Here is a 10,887-nt window from a genome sequence, read left to right on the forward strand (position 1 = left end):
TCAAACAACCTCAAAGTGATGCTGACAGTCATGTGGTTAGAGTTGCTACGAACCTTAAAATAATGCGACAGTGATGTCGGAAGAATTGTTCATGATCCCTAAATGATGCGACAGTGATGTAGTAAATATTGCTAATGAACTCAAAATGATGCTAACAGTAATGGAGTAAAGTTTTGAATAACCTCAAAGTGATGCTGACTGTCATGTAGTAAGAGTTGCTACAAACCTCAAAAAAATGCTACAGTGATGTAGTAAGAGTTGCTACGAACCTCAAAATAATGCGACAGTGATGTCAGAAGAATTGATAATTATCTCAAAATGATGCTAACTGTAATGTAGTGAAAGTTTCGAATAACCTCAAAGTGATGCTGACAGTCATGTGGTTTGGGTTGCGAGTAACCTAAAAATGATGCTGACAGTGATGTAGTAAGAGTTGCTACAAACCTCAAAATAATGCTACAGTGATGTAGTAAGAGTTGCTACGAACCTCAAAATAATGCGACAGTGATGTCAGAAGAATTGATAATTATCTCAAAATGATGCTGACTGTAATGTAGTGAAAGTTTCGAATAACCTCAAAGTGATGCTGACAGTCATGTGGTTTGAGTTGCGAGTAACCTAAAAATGATGCTGACAGTGATGTTGTAAGAGTTGCTAATAACCTCAAAATAATGCTACAGTCATGTAGTAAGAGTTGCTACGAACCTCAAAATAATGCGACAGTGATGTCGGAAGAATTGCTAATGATCTCAAAATGATGCGACAGTGATGTAGTAAGAATTGCTAATGTACTCAAAATGATGCGAATAATAATGGAGTGAAAGTTTCGAATAACCTAAAAATGATGCTGACAGTGATGTCTTAAGAACTGCTATTAAACTCAAAAAGATGCTAACAGTAACGTAGTGATAGTTGCTAAAAAACTCAGTGATGCTTACAGTAATGTAGTAAGTGTTTCAAACAACCTCAAAGTGATGCTGACAGTCATGTTGTAAGAGTTGCTACAAACCTCAAAATAATGCTACAGTGATGTAGTAAGAGTTGCTAATGAACTCAAAATGATGCTAACAGTAATGTAGTGAGAGTTGCTAATAAACTCAGTTATGCTTACAGTAATGTAGTAAGAGTTTCAAACAACCTCAAAGTGATGCTGACAGTCATGTTGTAAGAGTTGCTACAAACCTCAAAATAATGCTACAGTGATGTAGTAAGAGTTGCTAATAACCTCAAAATAATGCTACAGTGATGTAGTAAGAGTTGCTACGAACCTCAAAATAATGCGACAGTGATGTCGGAAGAATTGCTAATGATCTCAAAATGATGCGACAGTGATGTCGTAAGAATTGCTTATCATCTCAAAAGGATGCTAACTGTAATGTAGTGAAAGTTTCGAATAACCTCAAAGTGATGCTGACAGTCATGTAGTAAGAGTTGCTACAAACCTTAAAATAATGCTATAGTGATGTAGTAAGAGTTGCTCCGAAACTCAAAATAATGCGACAGTGATGTCGGAAGAATTGCTAATGATCTCAAAATGATGCGACAGTGATGTAGTAAGAATTGCTAATGTACTCAAAATGATGCGAATAATAATGGAGTGAAAGTTTCGAATAACCTCAAACTGATGCTGACAGTCATGCTGTTGGAGTTGCAAGTAACCTAAAAATGATGCTGACAGTGATGTCTTAAGAACTGCTATTAAACTCAAAAAGATGCTAACAGTAACGAAGTGATAGTTGCTAAAAAACTCAGTGATGCTTACAGTAATGTAGTCAGTGTTTCGAACAACCTCAAAGTGATGCTGACAGTCATGTAGTAAGAGTTGCTACTAACCTCAAAATAATGCTACAGTGATGTCGTAAGAATTGCTCATGAACTCAAAATGATGCTAACAGTAATGTAGTAAGTGTTTCAAACAACCTCAAAGTGATGCTGACAGTCATGTGGTTAGAGTTGCTACGAATCTCAAAATTATGCGACAGTGATGTCGGAAGAATTGCTAATGATCCCAAAATGATGCGACAGTGATGTAGTAAATATTGCTAATGAACTCAAAATGATGCGAATAATAATGTAGTGAAAGTTTCGAATAACCTCAAAGTGATGCTGACAGTCATGCTGTTGAAGTTGCTACGAACCTTAAAATAATGCAACAGTAACGTATTAAGAGTTGCTACGAATATCAAAATAATGCGACAGTGATGTCAGAAGAATTGGTAATGATCTCAAAATGATGCGACAGTGATGTCGTAAGAATTGCTTATCATCTCAAAAGGATGCTAATTGTAATGTAGTGAAAGTTTCGAATAACCTCAAAGTGATGCTGACAGTCATGAAGTAAGAGTTGCTACAAACCTTAAAATAATGCAACAGTAACGTAGTAAGAGTTGCTACGAACCTCAAAATAATGCGACAGTGATGTCGGAAGAATTGCTAATGATCTCAAAATGATGCGACAGTGATGTCAGAAGAATTGATAATGTACTCAAAATGATGCGAATAATAATGGAGTGAAAGTTTCGAATAACCTCAAAGTGATGCTGACAGTCATGCTGTTGGAGTTGCAAGTAACCTAAAAATGATGCTGACAGTGATGTCTTAAGAACTGCTATTAAACTCAAAAAGATGCTAACAGTAACGTAGTGATAGTTGCGAATAAACTCAGTGATGCTTACAGTAATGTAGTAAGTGTTTCAAACAACCTCAAAGTGATGCTGACAGTCATGTAGTAAGAGTTGCTACAAACCTCAAAATAATGCTACAGTGATGTAGCAAGAATTGCTAATGAACTCAAAATGATGCTAACAGTAATGTAGTGAGAGTTGCTAATAAACTCAGTGATGCTGAAAGTAATGTAGTAAGTGTTTTGAACAACCTCAAAGTGATGCTGACAGTCATGTGGTTAGAGTTGCTACGAACCTTAAAATAATGCGACCGTGATGTCGGAAGAATTGCTAATCATCTCAAAATGATGCTGACAGTCATGTAGTAAGAGTTGCTACTAACCTTAAAATAATGCAACAGTAACGTATTAAGAGTTGCTACGAATATCAAAATAATGCGACAGTGATGTCAGAAGAATTGGTAATGATCTCAAAATGATGCGACAGTGATGTCGTAAGAATTGCTTATCATCTCAAAAGGATGCTAACAGTAATGTAGTGATAGTTGCTCATAAACTCAAAGTGATGCTGACAGTCATGTAGTAAGAGTTGCTACGAACCTCAAAATGATGCTGACAGTCATGTAGTAAGAATTGCTAATGAACTCAAAATGATGTAAACAATGACGTAGTGATAGTTGATAAACTCAGTGAAGCTTACAGTAATGTAGTAAGTGTTTCGAAAAACCTCAGAGTGATGCTGACAGTCATGTAGTAAGAGTTGCTAATGAACTCAAAATGATGCTAACAGTCATGTAGTGATGGTTACTAATAAACTCAGTGATGCTTACAGTAATGTACTAAGTGTTTCGAACAACCTCAAAGTGATGCTGACAGTCATGTAGTAAGAGTTGCTACAAACCTCAAAATAATGCGACAGTGATGTCGGAAGAATTGCTAATGATCTCAAAATGATGCGACAGTGATGGAGTAAGAATTGCTAATGTACTCAAAATGATGCTAACAGTAATGTAGTGAAAAATTCGAATAACCTCAAAGTAATGCTGAAAGTCATGTGGTTAGAGTTGCGAGTAACCTAAAAATGATGCTGACAGCGATGTCGTAAGAATTGCCATTAACCTCAAAATGATGCTAACAGTAATGTCGTGATAGTTGCTAATAAACTCAGTGATGCTGACAGTAATGTAGTAAATGTTTCGAACAACCTCAAAGTGATGCTGACAGTAATGTAGTAAGAGTTGCTATGAATATCAAAATAATGCGACAGTGATGTCAGAAGAATTGATAATGATCTCAAAATGATGCTAACTGTAATGTAGTGAAAGTTTCGAATAACCTCAAAGTGATGCTGACAGTCATGTGGTTTGAGTTGCGAGTAACCTAAAAATGATGCTGAAAGTAATGTAGTTAGAGTTATTAATAACCTCAAAATAATGCTACAGTGATGTAGTAAGAGTTGCTACGAACCTCAAAGTAATGCGACAGTGATGTCGGAAGAATTGCTCATGATCTCAAAATGATGCGACAGTGATGTAGTAAGAATTGCTAATGTACTCAAAATGATGCGAATAGTAATGGAGTGAAAGTTTCGAATAACCTAAAAATGATGCTGACAGTGATGTCATAAGAATTGCTATTAAACTCAAAACGATGCTAACAGTAACGTAGTGATAGTTGCTAATAAACTCAGTGATGCTTACAGCAATGTAGTAAGTGTTTCAAACAACCTCAAAGTGATGCTGACAGTCATGTAGTAAGAGTTGCTACAAACCTCAAAATAATGCTACAGTGATGTCGTAAGAATTGCTAATGAACTCAAAATGATGCTAACAGTAATGTAGTGATAGTTGCTAAAAAACTCAGTGATGCTGACAGTAATGTAGTAACTGTTTCGAACAACCTCAAAGTGATGATGACAGTAATGTAGTAAGAGTTGCTACGAACCTTAAAATAATGCAACAATAATGTAGTAAGAGTTGCTACGAACCTCAAAATAATGTGACAGTGATGTCGCATGAATTTCTAATGAACTCAAAATGATGCTAACAATAATGGAGTGAAAGTTTCTAATAACCTAAAAATGAAGCTGACAGTGATGTCGTAAGAAATACTATTAAACTCAAAATGATGCGAACAGTAATGTAGTGATAGTTGATAATAAACTCAGTGATGCTTACAGTAATGTCGTAAGTGTTTTGAACTACCTCAGAGTGATGCTGACAGTCATGTAGTAAGAGTTGCAACGAACCTCAAAATAATGCCACAGTTATTTCGTAAGAATTGCTAATGAACTCAAAATGATGCGAAGAGTAATGTAGTGATAGCTGCTAATAAAATCAGTGATGCTTTCAGTAATGTACAAAGTGTTTCGAACAACCTCAAAGTGAGGCTGACAGTCATGTGATTAAAGTTGCGAGTCACCTAAAAATGATGCTGACAGTTTTGTAGAAAGAGTTGCTACGAAGCTAAAAATAATGCGACAGTGATGTAGTAAGAATTGCTCATGAACTCAAAATGATGCTAACAGTAATGTAGTGATGGTTACTAATGAACTCAGTGATGCTTACAGTAATGTAGTAAGTGTTTCGAACAACCTCAAAGTGATGCTGACAGTCATGTAGTAAGAGTTACTACTCACCTCAAACTAATGCAAAAGTAATTTAGTAAGAGTTGATACGAACCTCAAAAAAATGCGACAGTGATGTCGGAAGAATGGCAAATGATCTCAAAATAATGCTACAGTGATGTCGTAAGAATTGCTAATGATCTCAAAATGATGCTTATAGTAATTTTGTGACATTTGCTAATAAACTCAGTGATGCTGACAGTCATGTGGTTAGAGTTGCTACGAACCTTAAAATAATGCGACTGTAATGTCGGAAGAATTGATAATCATCTCAAAATGATTAGACAGTGATGGAGTAAAAATTGCTTATGCACTCAAAATGATGCTAACAGTAATGTAGTGAAAGTTGCAAATATCCTCAAAGTGATGCTGACAGTCATGTAGTAAGAGTTGCTACGAACCTAAAAATAATGCCACAGTTATTTTGTAAGAATTGCTCATGAACTCAAAATGATGCTAAGAGTAATGTAGTGATAGCTGCTAATAAAATCAGTGATGCTTTCAGTAATGTACTAAGTGTTTCGAACAACCTCAAAGTGAGGCTTATAGTCATGTGATTAAAGTTGCGAGTCACCTAAAAATGATGCTGACAGTAATGTAGTAAGAGTTGCTACGAAGCTCAAAATAATGCGACAGTGATGTCGGAAAAATTGGGATTGATCTCAAAATGATGCGACAGTGATGTCGTAAGAATTGCTAATCATCTCAAAAGGATGCTAACAGTAATGTAGTAAGTGTTTCGAACAACCTCAAAGTGATGCTGACAGTCATGTAGTGAGAGTTGCTACGAACCTCAAAATAATGCAACAGTAATCTAGTAAGAGCTGCTAATAACCCTCAAAATAATGCTACAGTGATGAAGGAAGAATTTCTATTGATCTCAATATGATGTGACAGTGATGTCGTAAGAATTGCTAATGAACTCAAAATGATGCTAACAGTAATGGAGTGAAAGTTTCGAATGACCTCAAAGTGATGCTGACAGTCATGTGGTTCGAGATGCGAGTAACCTAAAAATGATGCTGACAGTGATGTAGTAAGAGCTGCTAATAACCTCAAAATAATGCTACAGTGAGGTAGGATAAATTGTTAATTAACTCAAAAATGATGCTAACAGTAATGTAGTGATAGTTGCTAATAAACTCAAAGTGATGCTGACAGTCATGTACTAAGAGTTGCTACGAACCTCAAAATAATGCGACAGTGATGTCGGAAGAATTGCTAATGATCTCAAAATGATGCGACAGTGATGTAGTAAGAATTGCTAATGAACTCAAAATGATGCTAACAGTAATGGAGTGAAACTTTCGAATAACCTCAAAGTGATGCTGACAGTCATGTAGTAAGTGTTGCTACGAACCTCAAAATAATGCGAAAGTAATGAAGTAAAAGTTGCTACGAACCTCAAAATATTGCGACAGTGATGTCGGAAGAATTGCTCATGAACTCAAGATGATGCTAACGGTCATGTAGTGATAGTTGCTAAGAAACTCAGTGATGCTTACAGTAATGTAGTAAGAGTTTCGAACAACCTCAAAGTGATGCTGACAGTCATTTAGTAAGAGTTGCTAATGAACTCAATTCAATGCTACAGTGATGTCGGAAGAATTGCTCATAAACTCAAAATGATGCTAACAGTAATGTAGTGATAGTTTCTAATAAACTCAAAGTGATGCTGACACTCATGTACTAAGAGTTGCTACGAACCTCAATATAATGCAACAGTAATGAAGTAAAAGTTGCTACGAACCTCAAAATATTGCGACAGTGATGTCGGAAGAATTGCTAATGAACTTAAAATGATGCTAACAGTAATGTAGTGATAGTTGCTAATCAACTCAGTGATGCTTACAGTAATGTAGTAAGAGTTTCGAATAACCTCAAAGTGATGGTGAAAGTCATGTAGCAAGAGTTGCTACGAATCTCAAAATAATGCGACAGTGATGTCAGAAGAATTGCTCATGAACTCAAAATGATGCTAACAGTGATGTAGTAAGTGTTTTGAACAACCTCAAAGTGATGCTGACAGTCATGTAGTAAGAGTTGCTACAAACCTTAAAATAATGCAACAATAATGCAGTAAGAGTTGCTACGAACCTCAAAATAATGTGACAGTGATGTCGGAAGAATTGCTAATGAACTCAAAATGATGCTAACATTAATGGAGTGAACGTTTCGAATAACCTCAAAGTGATGCTGACAGTCATGTAGTAAGAGTTTCTACGAACCTCAACATAATGCGACAGTGATGTCGGAAGAATTGCTAATGATCTCAAAATGATGCGAACGGTCATGTAGTGATAGTTGCTAAGAAACTCAGTGATGCTTACAGTAATGTAGTAAGAGTTTCGAACAACCTCAAAGTGATGCTGACAGTCATTTAGTAAGAGTTGCTAATGAACTCAATTCAATGCTACAGTGATGTCGGAAGAATTGCTCATAAACTCAAAATGATGCTAACAGTAATGTAGTGATAGTTTCTAATAAACTCAAAGTGATGCTGACACTCATGTACTAAGAGTTGCTACGAACCTCAATATAATGCAACAGTAATGAAGTAAAAGTTGCTACGAACCTCAAAATATTGCGACAGTGATGTCGGAAGAATTGCTAATGAACTTAAAATGATGCTAACAGTAATGTAGTGATAGTTGCTAATCAACTCAGTGATGCTTACAGTAATGTAGTAAGAGTTTCGAATAACCTCAAAGTGATGGTGAAAGTCATGTAGCAAGAGTTGCTACGAATCTCAAAATAATGCGACAGTGATGTCAGAAGAATTGCTCATGAACTCAAAATGATGCTAACAGTGATGTAGTAAGTGTTTTGAACAACCTCAAAGTGATGCTGACAGTCATGTAGTAAGAGTTGCTACAAACCTTAAAATAATGCAACAATAATGCAGTAAGAGTTGCTACGAACCTCAAAATAATGTGACAGTGATGTCGGAAGAATTGCTAATGAACTCAAAATGATGCTAACATTAATGGAGTGAACGTTTCGAATAACCTCAAAGTGATGCTGACAGTCATGTAGTAAGAGTTTCTACGAACCTCAACATAATGCGACAGTGATGTCGGAAGAATTGCTAATGATCTCAAAATGATGCGACAGTGATGTAGTAAGAATTGCTAATGAACTCAAAATGATGCTAACAGTAGTGGAGTGAAAGTTTCGAATAACCTCAAAGTGATGCTGACAGTCATGTAGTAAGTGTTGCAACGAACCTCAAAATAATGCGACAGTAATGTAGTAAAACTTGCTACGAACCTCAAAATAATGTTACAGTGATGTCGTAAGAATTGCTAATGATCTCAAAATGATGCGACAGTGATGTAGTAAGAATTGCTAATGAACTCAAAATGATGCTAACAGTAATGGAGTGAACGTTTCGAACAACCTCAAACTGATGCTGACATTAATGTAGTAAGAGTTGCTACGAACCTCAAAATAATGCGACAGTGATGTCAGAAGAATTGCTAATGATCTCAAAATGATGCGACTGTGATTTAGTAAGAATTGCTAATGAACTCAAAATGATGCTAACATTAATGGAGTGAAAGTTTCGAATAACCTCAAAGTGATGCTGACAGTCATTTCGTAAGAGTTGCTACCAACCTAAAAAATAATGCGACAGTGATGTCAGAAGAGTTGCTAATGATCTCAAAATGATGCTACAGGGATTTAGTAAGAATTGCTAATGATCTCAAAATGATGCTACAGTGTTTTAGTAAGAATTGCTAATGATCTCAAAATGATGCTAACATTAATGGAGTGAAAGTTTCGAATAACCTCAAAGTGATGCTGACAGACATGTAGTAAGAGTTAATACGAACCTCAAAATATTGCGACAGTGATGTCGGAAGTATTGCTAATGATCTCAAAATGATGCGACAGTGATGTCGTAAGAATTGCTAATGAACTCAAAATGATGCTAACAGTAATGGAGTGAACGTTTCAAATAACCTCAAAGTGATGCTGACAGTCATGTAGTAAGAGTTGCAACGAACCTCAAAATAATGCGACAGTAATGTAGTAAAAGTTGCTACGAACCTCAAAATATTTCGACAGTGATGTCGGAGGAATTTTTAATGAACTCAAGATGATGCTAACAGTAATGTAGTGATAGTTGCTAATCAACTCAGTGATGCTTACAGTAATGTAGTAAGTGTTTCGAACAACCTCAAAGTGATGCTGACAGTCATGTAGTAAGAGTTGCTATGAACCTCAAAATAATGCTACAGTGATGTAGTAAGACTTGCTACGAACCTCAAAATAATGCGACAGTGATGTCAGAAGAATTGCTAATGATCTCAAAATGATGCTACAGTGATTTAGTAAGAATTGCTAATGAACTCAAAATGATGCTAAAATTAATGGAGTGAAAGTTTCGAATAACCTCAAAGTGATACTGACAGTCATGTAGTAAGAGTGAATACGAACCTCAAAATATTGCGACAGTGATGTCGGAAGAATTGCTAAAGATCTCAAAATGATGCGACAGTGATTTAGTAAGAATTGCTAATGATCTCAAAATGATGCTAACAGTAATGGAGTGAACACTTCGAACAACCTCAAAGTGATGCTGACAGTCATGTAGTAAGAGTTGCTACGAACCTAAAAAATAATGCGACAGTGATGTCGTAAGAATTGTTATTGAACTCTAAACGATGCTAACAGTAATGTAGTGATAGTTGCTCATCAACTCAGTGATGCTTACAGTAATGTAGTAAGAGTTTCGAACAACCTCAAAGTGATGCTGACAGTCATGTAGTAAGAGTTGCTACGAACCTCAAAAATAATGCGACTGTGATGTCAGAAGAATTGCTAATGATCTCAAAATGATGCTACAGTGATTTAGTAAGAATTTCTTATGATCTCAAAATGATGCTACAGTGATTTAGTGAGAATTGCTAATGAACTCAAAATGATGCTAACATTAATGGAGTGAACGTTTCGAACAACCTCAAACTGATGCTGACATTAATGTAGTAAGAGTTGCTACGAACCTCAAAATAATGCGACAGTGATGTCAGAAGAATTGCTAATGATCTCAAAATGATGCGACAGTGATGTAGTAAGAATTGCTAATGAACTCAAAAGGGTGCTAACAGTAATGGAGTGAAAGTTTCGAACAACCTCAAAGTGATGCTGACAGTCATTTAGTAAGAGTTGCTTCGAACCTAAAAAATAATGCGACAGTGATGTCAGAAGAGTTGCTAATGATCTCAAAATGATGCTACAAGGATTTAGTAAGAATTGCTAATGATCTCAAAATGATGCCACAGTGATTTAGTAAGAATTGCTAATGAACTCAAAATGATGCTAACATTAATGGAATGAAAGTTTCGAATAACCTCAAAGTGATGCTGACAGACATGTAGTAAGAGTTAATACGAACCTCAAAATATTGCGACAGTGATGTCGGAAGTATTGCTAATGATCTCAAAATGATGCGACAGTGATGTCGTAAGAATTGCTAATGAACTCAAAATGATGCTAACAGTAATGGAGTGAACGTTTCAAATAACCTCAAAGTGATGCTGACAGTCATGTAGTAAGAGTTTCTACGAACCTCAAAATAATGCAAATGTGATGTCGGAAGAATTGGTAATGATCTCAAAATGATGCGACAGTG

Source organism: Aulostomus chinensis, chromosome 1 (assembly GCF_037954235.1).
Source record: "Aulostomus chinensis isolate RoL2024-O1b breed Wild chromosome 1, RoL_Achi_v1.0, whole genome shotgun sequence".
In the NCBI taxonomy this organism is placed as follows: Eukaryota; Metazoa; Chordata; class Actinopteri; order Syngnathiformes; family Aulostomidae; genus Aulostomus; species Aulostomus chinensis.